Here is a 14613-nt window from a genome sequence, read left to right on the forward strand (position 1 = left end):
TATACAAAAGAGAAAAAAAGGAAAAGACGCAGAGGAAAGGAAGGGAGAGGAGAAGAAATAAACTCATGTGCAGAAAAATCCTTTTATTTGATGATCAGGAGCCTCACAAAGCTACAAGTTATGGAATATATGAAAAGGTAGTGCCACTAGCCTTGGTGCCAATTTACTTCTTCCTATCCAAATTTTCACCACGTCTTATCCAATTTTTCACTAAATCCCACTGATTTTTACCTCTTCAGGACTTCTAAATCTGTCTTCTCCATTTTCACAGCTACTTAAGTTAATTTACACCCTCATTTCTCAGCTACAACTTTTAAACAACCTTCTCTATACCTTCCTGATAGATGCCTGCTCATGTCACTCTCCTGCTTAAAAATCTAAGATGGCCTTTTCTGCCTACCTAGCTAAAGTCCTTTACAATCTGGATTTAGGCCAACTATTTTCTCACTCATCTTCAGCCACTGACACACAAGTTACCCTATAAAGTCTTAAATTAATCAAAGCAAATCTACTTCTAAGGCATAGTCTTTCAATAACACATGCTAATCCCTTCACCAAAGGGAACCTTCACCCTAAACTCCTACTCACCCGCTTCACGGCAACTCAGGTTAGATGTCAGAGTCCCTGTAAGCCCTTCCCAACAAAGGCAAAAATTCACTACTCTTTCCTCTGCACACCATACATTTACTACAGCATCTATCACCCCAGTTTGTATCTCCCAGTGTCTTGTGTAAGACCTAGCACGTTGTACTAATAAACTGGTCTAAACATTCCTTCATGACTCAAAATCAGGTTTTCAAAGAAAAATCCAAAAAAAACAATTCAATACATCCAAACCATGCTTCCTTAAGGGAGCTTTCTTTACAGAATCATTCATTCAACCAATATATACTAAGCACCTTCTGCCTCTATGTGCCAAGCACTCTGCCAGGTTCTGGGAATAAAGAATAAATAGGAAATACGTACATGATCTTGGATCTTAATCTACTGGGGAGCGCAAACAAAAATCTTACGACGATGTAATCATACTACAACCCTTTTTACAAACATCACTCTAATTTAGGACTTCTTCCCTACCCCTCACAAACACAGGAGTTTATCATTCCCAGCTTTGAGCTATTCTGAACCTTGAAGATATTTCTAATGTTATATTCTTTAATCCCACCTTAATTTTTTTTGACATGTCTCATTCACCTACTCTAATATAGGGTCTTTGCACTTACATTTTAAACATTTTTATCTTTTCAGAGCCTGGCAAATAGTGTTTGGTGAGTACTTATAAGAATTCAAGGGGATAAGCTGGGACAGTAAAAAAAGCAAACATTGTGTAAGAGATAAGTATGCTAACAGAAGCAGTGCCCATGTTACCAGGAGTAAGAAAAACTAACATAAGCCTCTAATCTTGAAGGCAAAATCTAGAGAAACCAGACAGAAAGGACCTAAGTGACCAAAGGCTGAGAATATTTGTTCTAGGATAGGCTAGGATATGAAGCAAAGTGACAAACTTAAAGGTAAAACTGTATAAACATAATCTTAGTGACATGCTATGGCAAAATAAGAGCAAACCTCAAACAGGTGGGGGTAATGGCAAAACTGTGTTGGAGTGCCTATCTGCCATACTCTAATCTAGGCACATAACAGCTAACATGTTTTGAGCACTCACCAACTGGCAGGCCCTTCACATGCATTATCTCATTTAACCCTCAGGACTCCTATGAGTAAATACTATTGTATTATTCTCCATACATAAAGAAAGAACGGTCCAGAAAATAAGTCATTTACCTGAGATCACAGAGATCCTAAAGGCACAACTGTGATTTTAACCCAAGTCTGATCCAAAAGTCTATGCTTTCAACCACTATGCAATAATTTACTGGTAATTACCTCGATTTAATTCTCATAGCGATCCATGAAGTAGACACTATCCTCATTTTATTTTAGATGAGGAAACTGAGACTCTGAGTTTAAATAACTTGCCCAAGGTTGCACACACTTAGTAAGTAGTAGAGCTAGGATTTGAACCTGGGACAATCAAGCTGCAAAGCTGTACTCCAATGCCTCACACAAGTCTAGAATTCTGTCACTGATGAAACCAAGATCTTGTGTTCATTCTCCAAATATTATGTTGCTTAAGACCATGAGCCCCTGAGTTTCCTTCTCAGATGTATCATCTTTCCAAACTACTCTTTACCTGTATTCTCTACTCCCAAACTCTGCCTAATACTCAACACAGCAGACCTCAAATTCTATCATCTCAGGACCCTTATACTCAAGTACCTCAAAGACCTTTCAATTGTGTGGGTTATATCTATCAATATTTACCATACTAGAAATTAGAAATAAGGAATTTTAAAATATGTATTACTCATTAAATATAATAAACCTATCACATGTTAACATTTTTATGAAAAGTAACTACTTTCAAAAACAAAGTAGGGCTTCCCTGGTGGCGCAGTGGTTGAGAGTCCACCTGCCGATGCAGGGGAGACGGGTTCCCCAGTCCGGGAAGATCCCACATGCCGCGGAGCGGCTGGGCCCATGAGCCATGGCTGCTGAGCCTGCGCATCCGGAGCCTGTGCTCCGCAACAGGAGAGGCCACAACAGTGAGAGGCCCATGTACCGCAAAAAAAAAAAAAGTAAAATTTTGTGAGAAGAGTGACACTGTCTTATATTCTTGCAAATCTTTAAGGTGTGACATGCTAGAAGACAGCTGGATTCACCTATCTGCTCTGAATTCAACTGATCAGATATTACATATCATTTTGTCATTCTCTGGAAAAATCCACTGTATACTCATAAGAGGAAGAGAATGAAAAAGGGAAATAATCTTAGTAATATTTCTAAGAACTTAAGGTTTCTGTAGCCACCTCCTCCTGCCTCCCAAAATCTCAATTCCTTAAATCCTTTTCTCAAGTAGAATAAGAATAAATTTAAGTCCATATTGGTTTAACTAAAATTTCCAATCAGTAAGACCTCTGCGAAAAAAAAATTTTTAATTATGATAAAATATTCCTCCAAAACAGAGTCAAACAGCAGATGTAGTAGTTAGTCTAAGCTCTAAAAGAAGACTGGCATACCCATCTGCATCCACAGGGCCCAGCCAATAACCAACAGCCCATAAAAGTTTACTAAACTGCTGTTAAAATGCAATTCTAATCATGTGCCCGTGCCTAATAACACAAGTGAATATAAAATACAGTCAGAGAGAAGCCTGAGTGTACTGCAACACCACAGGAAACTGCCAATTTTGAAGGTCAAAAATGGTCAAACACTAGCAATTTCATGATAAATTAACTCAAAATAGAACTATAAAGATACACCAAGTATAGGTCAACCACAAATTTCAATTTAAAACACAAACACTTCTTAGCTTAAAATTTTTAATTTCTATATTTTAAGTCAAATATAAAGTATGGAACAAAAGAACATATTAGGACAATTTAGATTTATGATCTAGCCAGCAAAGCTGAGGGCCTACTAACATTAAGTCAAACCATGATTTGTGTGATGAAACATCACCGAGATCAAAAAGGAAAGGAGAGGGAGCCATCAATATTAAATCTGTTCTCTTAGTATGAGACAAGCAACAGCCGTCTAGTTTACACCTTCAGCAATGATGGCTACCAACAGAAATCTTTTCATTTCTTTCTTATCTTTTGCCAGTTTCCATAATCTATTTGCTCCTCCCAATCTTACAATCACAGTATTCTAGCTACCCTTATCTAGTTGGAATTTTGGCCTTTTGAGGCATTCAACATTTATTCTAGCTGCTAATTCATGTATACAATCATTTTGGGAGATTCTAATATAGTCGCAATCAGTTTTGACCCACTAGTCTTCTTTTCCCCTAAAAACTAAGAAAGAAAATTATTCATGAAATGCTGACCTTATAAATCATCAAGAAGCCTTTAACAACTCTAGAATATTTCTCTCACAGGGCTTAAATGAACTCTCTGACCCCAGTTTCTTGGGCCCACCTCCTTCATCCAGCCTTCACATTTTTACTATGTCTCCTGAAAAAGTATGTCTCACACACACAATTTCCCCACCCCTATCCACCTAAACTCTCAATGAATCCCTATTATATACAGACGAAAGTCTCAACACTTTAAGAAAAAGCCTAAGACTATTCAGACTGTTTCTGGCCACTCCTCCGGTCCCTTTCATCTTTGCATCCTATGTTTCACAGCCCAAGTTGTATGTAACTTGACTTTGCACATGTTCTTTCTTCTCACTAAAAGGTCCTACTCAGTCTAACAAACCTCTATTCAACCTTCAAAGCTCAGCCCAAAGACCTCTGAGATGACCCCCTCAAGCTTCCCAAGCAGAATTAGTTGCTCCTTCTTTAGCATGCCCCAAATGCTTTGTGTATTCCTCATTACTATATAACTTGATGAGCACTTTATTGGTTCATCTGTTTTTCTCTCCATACCATTATAAACCCATTTAGAATAAAAAAGCATAAGCTCTATTAGAGGAGCAAGTCTATTATCGTGCCTGACACATGGGTGTTTCCAGTATTTTTGGAACTGAGTTTTAGCCCTATTTTACAATGCTGTGTTCAAGTATAATCAGTTCTGCTGTATCACTTATTCTGAAAATAATCTGTTCCAACGTAAGCGATATATTAGAAAATTTGAGCATAACACAAAATTCCCATTTGCTTATGTGTGATTTTTTCTGTGAAAAAACTAGATGAAGGTAGAAACCTGCCCCCAGCTGAACTGAGCTGCATAGAAATACACAAAATACACACACCTTAAAACACCTACCAGCTACATCAGCTCACTCTGTGTGTGTGCACAAGAGCTGAGCCACACCCACCCACCTCTGGTGTTATTGTAACATTCCATTCGATTTCAGGTAACTCTCCTTCCACCACTGTACAGTAACTCACAAGCAGCAACCTTTCTGATGCCCATTAACACAAGCAAACCAGGTCTTTTTCAAGGTAAAGTGACACATTTATTGTAGTATTTATGTATACCATAACCATTTAACATGTGTAAAACTATGCTATCATTTTTACCAGGTTCCTTTTTTTTTTTTTTTTTTTTTGCGGTACGCGGGTCTCTCACTGTTGTGGCCTCTCCCGTTTCGGAGCACAGGCTCTGGACGCGCAGGCTCAGCGGCCACGGCTCACGGGCCTAGCCGCTCCGCAGCATGTGGGATCTCCCCAGACCAGGGCACGAACCCACGTTCCCTGCATCGGCAGGCGGACTGTCAACCACTGCGCCACCAGGGAAGCCCACCAGTTCCTTTTTATTAAAATAAGTCACTGACAAAGTTTTGAGTGTTGTGCCTTAGTTCCACTTTTCCCAAAAGGCCTGTAGTTTTTACTGCACAATTTTCCATATCATGGTGATTTTTAGGAACTTACATGTTGCTTTACAGCAGAACTGACTACATAAATTAACAGCTGTATGAGGAGTTCTTAGGTTTTAAGAAATTTTCAGTATTTCAATTCCAATAATATATAGGAGAGAACACTCTGCCCTCTCCCCAATTTCACAAAATGTTTACAGTCCATATCCTCACAGACCATTAGGATAGCCATAACCGTTAAGCTTGGTGGCTCTCATTTCTGGTGAGCAGACAGTTGATTTTTCCAGCTTAAGCTCTACAGTCTGCCTAAGCCTAACTCAGAAGACAAGTTCTGAATGTCTGAACTTTCACATGTACCGTTATATGGGTTTCATTTTTTTTATTGCTCTTTTTTCCAAAACATTTTGATTTTAAATTACCCTGTATTATAGAGCAATTGAACCGAGCCCTCAAGCCCACTATAAAATGGATCAGACACAAAAGACCCTATATCCAAGTTTAAAATAGATTCAGAGTCACTAACTCCATAGTATCTCAAATGTGACTTTTTTATATGTATGGCTCCACTTAATTCTCCACACTGATGCCCAAATGATCTCTAAATCACCTTGTTCCCCTATGAAAAATATTTTGGCTCACTCCTTTGCTACAGAATAAAGATATAAACCTCACTTTTAGCTTAGTACATATGGTTCTTCAAAATCTAGGATGGACACACCTTTGCAGGCTCATCTCCAGTCACTCTCCCTGTTTCAGTAACACATCGATATTGGCCTTACCCCAACACTTGGCACCTCAGTGCACCCACAGTTCCTTTTGTCTGAAATGACCCCATCTCTCCAGTTTGACAAACACCTATTCCGTGCTATTTTCTGTAAACTGCTCCCACACATTCTACAGATTTCATCGTTCTCTCCTGTTCTCCCCACAGCACTCTGTACACCTACTAAGACTACAGCAAGAAGACAGCAATTGAGTGTTATTCACTTTTTAATTCCCAGGGTCTAACATTATGTCCAGCATATACTATTCCTTGCACATAACTTATCAAGAAAATAAAAATGGATGAGGGAGAGGTAAAGCCCAGAGAAGGGTAAGATTAAGGCAGTCTAAATGAGTCCCCATCTTACATGCAAATAAACACTTTAAAAGCAGTTTCCCAACCAGTATACCTTCCATATGGGAAAGTTACAAGTGTGCTGAAGACGGCCCTCACCTCTCATGGCCCAAAGGCTACAGCTCTGAGCAGCCTTGACCATTTATTCCAGGATGCCTTACATATATTATCCCTTTCTGTTGCACTATGATATGAAAAAGATTTATGCTTTAAATATAAAAAAGGCTAATATGAACGTGGTGGAATGCCTACACATTAACCAAAATAAATGCATTATTTATGAACCATAAGTACAGAAGCAAATGCCTCTATTTGTAGCCAGGACCAAATTCTGTAACCAACTCATATCTGTTCAAGAGTCTAAAAAGTTTTACTTTGCCACCAAGGTTTAAGAAACCTGAAAATACCTACAAATCAAACAGGCATTCAAAAGAGTTTCCTCATCTACATTACCAATGATCAAGACACTTCTGAAACTATGCAAAATATTCTGAGTCTCACAGGAAACTTTGTCTTTTGTCACATCCTCGTTTTTTGACCATTTCATTAAGTATCTTATTCACCTACTGAGAACTGACCAGACTCAACTACCTCAAATAACTTCCAGCCATTAAAACGCACTCCGCCCTCCCCAAAAAACTAATCTCCATCAAGTACCTCACTCTCATGTGCTCTCCCATTTACACAAAACCTGGTCCTTTCCCTCGTAACTGTAATATCTTGGGCAAGTCACTTTAACCTTTCTAGGCCTGTTTCCTCAACAGCAGCTATTCAAATATTTCGTTTAAAGCAAGTTGACTGGACTAGATCACTGGTCTAAAAATATTAAGCAATTTTTATTCTAAAAGTCATCACATCCTAAAGACTGCGATAATTGCTCTGATAGCAATTATAAAACAAGTCTTCAAAACCTTTTGATCCATGGACACAGCTCCTAAAGCCTACAAAACTGTTTTGGGATGATAAATTCGAGTGTGCTGTGAAAAACACAAAGTGCTACTATATGCCATTTTATTTTTCACTTGTTCATATTCACTGTCTTCGTCTCCAAAATTAAAACCCCCAGACACAAAGAGGCAAGATTCCACACTGCCACTAATGGGGCAATCCACCTGGAAAACAGGTAAGTATGGGAACTCATGTTAAAGAAGATTATTTAAACGTCAGCTTAACACAATAACAAATCCAAAAAGGACGAGCAAGATGACCATTCACAATGTTGTCATTTGCAGTAACAGTTCAAGAAGAGGTTACAGGTGTTCATTAGCAGGCTCTTTGGAGAAGCTGTAGGAGATAAAGTCAAAAAAAAAAATTTCCAAAGAAAATAATGATTGGTGTTTAGAAAAAAAGAAAAGAGATACGATTCAGGTTATTACACAAAACTTCAAGTAATTAGAACAATCTCTGAGTCCTCAGCAATATCATAAATCTCTTCATCTGGTGCTAAGGGTTTCTTTAACCATGTCATTCCCATCCCCCCACCCCCCACCCCCAAAATTTGTGTTAAACTGAATTTTAAATACATTTGGGGGAGGGGGTAAACAGTTGGTTTCCCGCTTTGCGGTAACTGCGAAGTTCCACACTCCACTCCGCGGAATCCCACACCGCCACTTCTCCAAAGTTGCCACCCATCCCAGCCAAGAGTCCCGGACACCAACTCCCCTCCTCCGGGTGACCAGAGCCAGAGTCGACAGCCAGCGCATCCCCCAACCCTGGCGCCCCCTGCGCGGCCCCGCCCCCGCCGTCAAACAACACCCCCCAGCCCCAGACTCGGCGCGGGGGCGCGGTCCGGGGACCAACTGGATGGCGACAGCCGCGCGTCTAGGGACCCCCAACAGCCACCATCTCCTCCAGTCTTCGGGCCCGCTGCACGCAAAACTCAAGGTGCTCTTGCTCGAGTCCCCCGCGCTACGGTCCCGGGGACACGACCGAGAGGGGCCCGTGGGCAGCAGTGTGGGGAGCAGCGCTCAGCCGGGCCTCGGGCTGGTCTCGCTCACCTCTTGGGGTGCGCCGCCTTCCTCCGCCGCTGCCGCCGCCTCCTCCCTGTGAGTGCAGCGGGGTCTGACCTGTGGAACCACCATACCAGTCCCGCCCGCTGCTGCAGCGCCGCCGTCGCCGCTCCTCTGCCGCCTCAGCCGCCGCTCTTTGTTCTCCCTCCGAGATCCACCGCGTCAGCCGCCCTCTTCAGCCGCCTCGATGGGCCACCACTACGGCCTCCCGGCCTCTCGGCCTCCGGCCTCACCCTCCTCGCTGCACCCACCGCTGCCTTCCCCTTCGCGCAGCCGACGCCGCCGCCACCGACGCCGCCGCCTCCTCCTCCTCTGCGCCCCCCTCGTTTTCATTGAAAGCAAACAAGCATCATGGCGGCGGCCGCCGTCCCACCCCTTCCCCCTCCCCCCACCCACCCCAAGCCTGCGAGCGCCGCGACAGACGCTGCCGCTCCAACATCCCGGCCGCCCATTGGCCACCGCCGCCGGGCGCGACCATTCAGCATCCGGGGAGGTCGCTCTCCGCTCGTCCCTCTCTTCCCCCACCCCCGCGATGGGGAGCAGTGAGCCGGCCGGGCGCGCTCCCGGGTCAGACCTCCCTCTCCTCTTCCCGCTCTCCTCGCTCGTTTCCTGCCTTGTCGCTTCTACTTTCTCATCTTCTTAACGCTACTACGCTTTTCAGCTAGCTCTTTTTTTTTCCTTTCTTTCTCTTTTTTTTTGTCTCACGCTGTTCATTTTTGTTCCTCTCTTCCCTCTATTTCCTTGATCTTCCTCCCTTTCGTGTCGCTTATCAATTACAGGGAAACAGGGACAAGCTCTCAGACTTTTGACCCTTAGCCAGTATCCTGAGCTGCCTAAAGACAAGACATGCAGTCGTGAACAGTGGCTTGATTCATCCTGCCTCAGATATGAAGAAAAAACTAATTAATGGCACGTTTCGGTCCATTAATGGTCATTCAGTCCAGTAAATTCAGGGACAATTCTGGTGGGATCCTAGCCCGGAGTAATTGTCCGCAGCTGTGTTCAAAGAGCAAGATGTTCTATTCAGGTGGAGATTGAAAATGAGCAGAGAAAGGATTGATGATGCTTGCATGAGTGCACATTTGTTGACTGGTGGTCAAGGCCCTGTGCTGGGACCAAGGCAAAGAGATGAATCAGGCCCCGGCCTGCCCTCAGTAAGCTTACAGCCTAGGGACAAGAGAAACACTCAACAGACTGTTAAAACTCATTAGAGGTGCATGAGGACAGGCATGGCCTGAGGAAAACGGAATAGCTGTCCACTCACCTACATGGCAAACTAGGATGGGCTCCTGGCTCTTTCCTGGAAAATCAACTCTGAAGAAATGAGAGTGAAATGGGTTCCAGGAACTAACAATAGCAACAAAATGAGACACCCCTCTTGCTATACTGGGCTAGAGGATATGGGAAATGGTTGGCTGATTTTGGGGCAGAGGAGAGCTAGAAGGGCAAGGAAAAGATTGAGACCGTAGGACTCCTGGGCACAGAAGCTTTTCAAACGGTTGCTAATCAGGGAAGGGAGGGGTTGCAGAGACAAGGGAGGAGCAGCCAGGAAATAATAGTGCAGCCTTGGGGCAGGGTCCTGGTACTACCTCAAGGGATACACATAACTATCTTTGAGCTCTTTACAGAACTAAAACCCCCAACAAATAGAAGATGTCAGCATTATTCATTCCAGAGAAGACCACTTGAGGCCAGATTAAAGGAACCAGAGAAGCTCATCAAGAGATTACCAGAGACCAGATTAAAGGAGTGAATGCCCTGCACACACCCTAATCTTATCAGCAACCCTGCCCTTGAACCATTGCTATAAAACTCCTCACCAAATCCTTCCACGTTGGGACACACAGTTTTTCAGGGGCACAACCCTGCTGTGTCCCCCCTTTGCCTGGCAAAGCAATAAAACTATTCTTTTCCTCTTCACCCAAAACTCCAAGATTCAATTCAGCACCAGTGCACGAAGGCTGAGTTTTCAGCATCAACGGTCCAGCGCTCTAGTGTCAGAGGACACTAGACAACAACAGGGTAACATGAAAGCCCAGGAGGGGTAGCGGGTTGCTAAGAACAAGTGCAGACTGACTGGCTGCCTGTGGGCATCCCTCCACAGCCTCCAACCCCAGGCTTCTGAATACTGGGGTTGTGCAGTCCCTGTGCTCTACAAAGTCTCACCAGACTGAGGGAGGAGCCAGTGGCACTCTCTGCCCCCCCTGTGAATGCTGTGCCCTGGCAACCTGTGCTCCAGCCTGGAGAGAGGGGTGAATTTTTGTAATTCATCTGCCCAGAAGGAGCTACTTTTTGTGATTGATACCATGTGTATGGGGGCAGGGAAGTCCAGTTGCATAACAAAAAAACTTGCATAGAACCACGAGTTTATTACATCTCATTATTCTAGTGCTCCAGGTCTCACTTGGGGTCTCTCATGCCTCTACTGAGATGGTGGCTGGGGTTGGATTCTGGCACCTCCATGTCCCCAGCAAGCCCTCCCTTTGTAGTGTTTTACCCTCCCACTTTTCTTTGTGGCTTCTCTCTAGCAGGTTATCCTGAACATCTTTCATGGCAACCCAGGGCTCCAAGAGAGAGGAAGTGGAAGACCCTTTGAAGAATGTCACTTTCTCTGTATTCTATTGGTCAAAATAGTCACAAGCCCAGTCCAGATTTAAGAGAAGAGGACATAAGCAGTGCAGGAGCTTCATGCACATAAAGGGAAGGAGAGACTTATTTGGGGCCATCTCAGTAGACTAGCTACCACAGAGAAGGAACCAATGGTGGCCCTGCCTGTGCACATCCTCTTCTTTCTGAATATCTGAAGAGAACCCCACCAAATGCCTTTCCAGATCCAGATCAAAGTGCCCCTCATATTAGGCAAGACTTCCCTGTGTAAGTTATAAAACCCAAACTCAGATAGGCTTGATGAAGAAAGAGGTCATTTATGTATTCAGGTATCACATAACTGAAAAGTTCAGACATCTTAAAATATCAACAAGAATCAATCCAGGGGCTTCCCTAGTGGCACAGTGGTTGGGAGTCTGCCTGCCGATGCAGGGGACACGGGTTCGTGCCCCAGTCTGGGAAGATCCCACATACCATGGAGCAGCTGGGCCCGTGAGCCATGGCCGCTGGGCCTGGGCGTCCAGAGGCTGTGCTCCGCAGCGGGAGAGGCCACAGCAGTGAGAGGCCCGCGTACCGCAAAAAAAAAAGAATCAATCCAATCTCACTCTTCCACCCTCCACTCAGCTTTCCTCCCCACTGGCTTCACAAGGGCTGTGCAACCAGGCAGGAAAGATGGCCACTAGCATCTACAGGCTTAGATTCTAACAGCTCCAGCTGCAAATGCATACCTCATTTTATTGTACTTCACTTTATTGTGCTTCACAGATAGTGCATTTTTTACAAATGGAAAGTTTGTGGGAACCCTGCATTAAGCAAGTCTATTGGCATCAGTTTCCATCAGCATTTGCTCACTTCATGTCTCTATGTCATGCTTTATAATTCTCACAATATTTCAAACTTTTTCATTGTTACTATATTTGTTACGGTGATCTGTGATCAATGATCTTTGATGTTACTCTTGTAATTGTTTTGAAGCACCACGAACTGGGCCCACGTAAGACAACAAATTTAATAAGTGTTGTCTGTGTTTTGACTGCTCCACTGACCAGCCTTTCCTCTGTCTTTATACCTCTCTTCAGTCCTCCCTAATTCCTGAAACACAACAATATTGAAATTAGGCCAGTTAATAACCCTACAATGGCCTCTAAGTGTTCAAATGAAAGGAAGTGTCACACATCTCTCACTTTAAATCAAAAGCTAGAGATGATTAAGCTTAGTGAGGAAGGCATGTCAAAAGCTGAGATAGGCTGAAGGCTAGACCTCTTATGCCAAACAGTTAGCCAAGCTGTGAATGCAAAGGAAAAGTTCTTAAAGGAAATTAAATGTGCTACTTCAGTGAACTGATGAACGACCAGAAAGTGAAACGGCCCTATTGCTGATATGAAGAACATTTTAATGGTCTGGATAGAAGATCAAACCAGCCACAACATTCCCTTAAGCCAAAGCCTAATCCAGAGCAAGGTCCTAACTCTCTTCAATTCTATGAAGACTGAAAGAGGTAAGGAAGCTGCAGAAGAAAAGTTTGAGGCTAGCAGAGGATGGTTTACAAGGTTTAAGGAAAGAAGCCGTCTCCATAACATAAAAGTACAAGGTGAAGCAACAAGTGCTGATGTAGGAGCTGCAGCAAGTTGTCCAGAAGATTTAGCTAAAAAAATGAATGAAGGTGGCTACACTAAACAGATTTTCAATGTAGACAAAACAGCATTATATTGGAAGAAGATGTCATTTAGGACATTCATAGTTAGAGAGGAGAAGTCAAAGCCTGGCTTCAAAGCTTCAAAAGACAGGCAGACTGTCTCATTAGGGGTTAATGTAGCTGGTGACTTGAAGTCAATGCTCATTTACCATTCCAAAAATCCTAGGGCCCTTAAGAATTATGCTCAATCTACTCTGCCTGTGCTATATAAATGGAACAACAAAGCCTGGATGACAGCACACCTGTTTGAATCACAGTTTACCGAAAAAAACTACTGTTGAGACCTACTGCTCAGAAAAAAAAGATTCCTTTCAAATACTGCTGCTCATTGACAATGAGCACCTGGTCACCCAAGAGCTCTGATGGAGATGTACAACATTAGTGTTTTCATGCCTGCTAACACAACATCTATTCTGAAGCCCATGGATCAAGAAGTAATTTTGACTTTCTAGTCTTCTTATTTAAGAAACAGATTTTATAAAGCTATAACTGCCATAGATAGTGATTCGTCTGATCAAGGCAAAGTCAATCAAAAACCTTCTGGAAACGTTTCACCATTCTAGATGCCATTCATAACTCATGAGAAGATGTCAACATATCAGTATTAATGGGAGTTTGAACAAAGTTGATTCCAACACTCATGGAAGACTTTAAGGGGGCTCAAGACTTTAGTGGAGGAAGTAACTGCAGATGTTATGGAAATAGCAAGAGAACTTGAATTAGAAGAAGAGCCTGAAGATGTGACTGAATTGCTGCAATCTCATTATAAAACTTAATGGATGAGGAGTTGTTTCTTATGGATGAGCAAAGAAACTGGTTTCTTTAGATGGAATCTACATCTGTTGAAGATTCTTGAAATGACAACAAAGGATTTAGAATATTACATAAACTTAGTTGATAAGGCAGCAAGAGTATTTGAGAGGATTGACTCCAATTTTGAGAGAAGCTCTTCTTTGGGCAAAACACTATCAAATGGCATTGCATGCTACAGAGAAATGGTTCATGAAAGGAACTCAATCAATATGGCAAACTTCATTATTGTCTTATTTTAAGAAATTGCCACAGCCATCCTAGCCTTCAGCGATCACCACCCTGATCAGTCAGCAGCCATAAACATCAAGACAAGACCCTCCACCAACAAGAAGATTATGACTTGGGCTTTCCTTGGTGGCACAGTGGTTGAGAATCCACCTGCCAGTGCAGGGGACATGGGTTCCAGCCCTGGTCCGGGAAGATCCCACATGCCTCAGAGCAACTAAGCCCGTGCGCCACAACTACTGAGTCTGCACTCTAGAGCCCGCAAGCCACAACTACTGAAGCCCGTGCGCCTAGAGCCCATGCTCTGCAACAAGAGAAGCCACTGCAATGAGAAGCCACAAAAAAGACCCAATGCAGCCAAAAATAAATTAATTATTTTTTTAGAAAAAGAAGATTATGACTTGCTGAAGGCTCAGATGGTTAGCAATTTTTAGCAGTAAGGCATTTCTTTTTTTTTTTTTTTTTGTGGTACGCGGGCCTCTCACTGTTGTGGCCCCTCCCGTTGCGGAGCAACAGGCTCCGGACGCGCAGGCTCAGTGGCCATGGCTCACGGGCCCAGCCGCTCCACGGCATGTGGGATCCTCCGGGACCGGGGCACGAACCCGTGTCCCCTGCATCGGCAGGCGGACTCCCAACCACTGCGCCACCAGGGAAGCCCAGTAAGGCATTTCTTTTAAAAAAAATTTTTTTTAAGTCTTTATTGAATTTGTTACAATATTGCTTCTGTTTTATGTTTTGGTTTTTTGGCCGCGAGGCATGTGGGATCTTAGCTCCCCGACCAGGGATTGAACCCACACCCTCTTCATTGGAAGGTGAAGTCT

The 14613-nt window shown here is 43.3% G+C and overlaps 1 protein-coding gene across 1 annotated transcript in view; it reads right to left on the bottom strand.

Moving 5' to 3' along the window:
- CNOT6 (CCR4-NOT transcription complex subunit 6) overlaps positions 1 to 8486 on the bottom strand; it is a 64055-nt gene extending 55569 nt beyond the window's left edge. Inside the window, exon 1 of the mRNA XM_065874059.1 lies at positions 8440 to 8486. The gene's annotated coding sequence lies outside the window, so the exon portion shown is untranslated. The remainder of the gene's footprint in view (positions 1 to 8439) is intronic.
- Positions 8487 to 14613: the final 6127 nt, after the last annotated feature.

Source organism: Phocoena phocoena, chromosome 3, assembly GCF_963924675.1.
Source record: "Phocoena phocoena chromosome 3, mPhoPho1.1, whole genome shotgun sequence".
NCBI classification, from domain to species: Eukaryota; Metazoa; Chordata; class Mammalia; order Artiodactyla; family Phocoenidae; genus Phocoena; species Phocoena phocoena.